General features: G+C 54.9%; 1 protein-coding gene across 2 annotated transcripts in view; it reads right to left on the bottom strand.

The window, feature by feature from the left end:
* Positions 1–164, bottom strand: part of DLG3 (discs, large homolog 3 (Drosophila)) — a 48,632-nt gene extending 48,468 nt beyond the window's left edge. For both annotated transcript variants that reach the window (XM_010832111.1, XM_010832112.1), the window contains exon 1: positions 13–164. The gene's annotated coding sequence lies outside the window, so the exon portion shown is untranslated. The remainder of the gene's footprint in view (positions 1–12) is intronic.
* Between the last annotated feature and the right edge of the window lie 311 nt (positions 165–475).

Below are 475 nucleotides of genomic sequence, written 5' to 3'. Positions count from 1 at the left end.
TTGTTTCCTCACCGATAAGATCCGGTCTCCCCTGCGCAGCTCCCCACTCAGGTCAGCTGGGCCTCCTGCCAGGATGAAGGAGACAAAAATGCCTTCTCCATCCTCACCCCCAACGATGTTGAAGCCCAGGCCTGTGGAGCCCTTGTGCAGGATGATCTTGCGGGGCTCCCTGGTGGGAGAAGAGTGGAAGAGTCAGGACAAAGTAGGTATAAATTGTCATCCCTGTGAGGGCTAGCCTGGAACAAGGCCCACATGTCTGTAGAAGGACTTAGGTCCCTAGGTATGATACTCTGTTGCTCCCTTTCTCTCCTGAAACCTGCTTGGCCGCTGTTTGCTGCCAGGTGCCAAGTTTCAGTTGTTCTTCCTCCCTGCTTCCTGAGGGCTTGGAGTGAACTTCCCAGTGGGCAGTCCATGACTCTCTCAGGTCAACAAACCCCTATCCTGGGCTCTAGCGACCATATCACAGAGCCCAGGA

This window comes from Bison bison, unplaced genomic scaffold (assembly GCF_000754665.1).
Source record: "Bison bison bison isolate TAMUID 2011002044 unplaced genomic scaffold, Bison_UMD1.0 scf7180017864537, whole genome shotgun sequence".
Taxonomy (NCBI): Eukaryota; Metazoa; Chordata; class Mammalia; order Artiodactyla; family Bovidae; genus Bison; species Bison bison.
The sequence above is the reverse complement of the archived record's forward strand: the minus strand, read 5'-3'. Positions and strand labels throughout refer to the sequence as shown.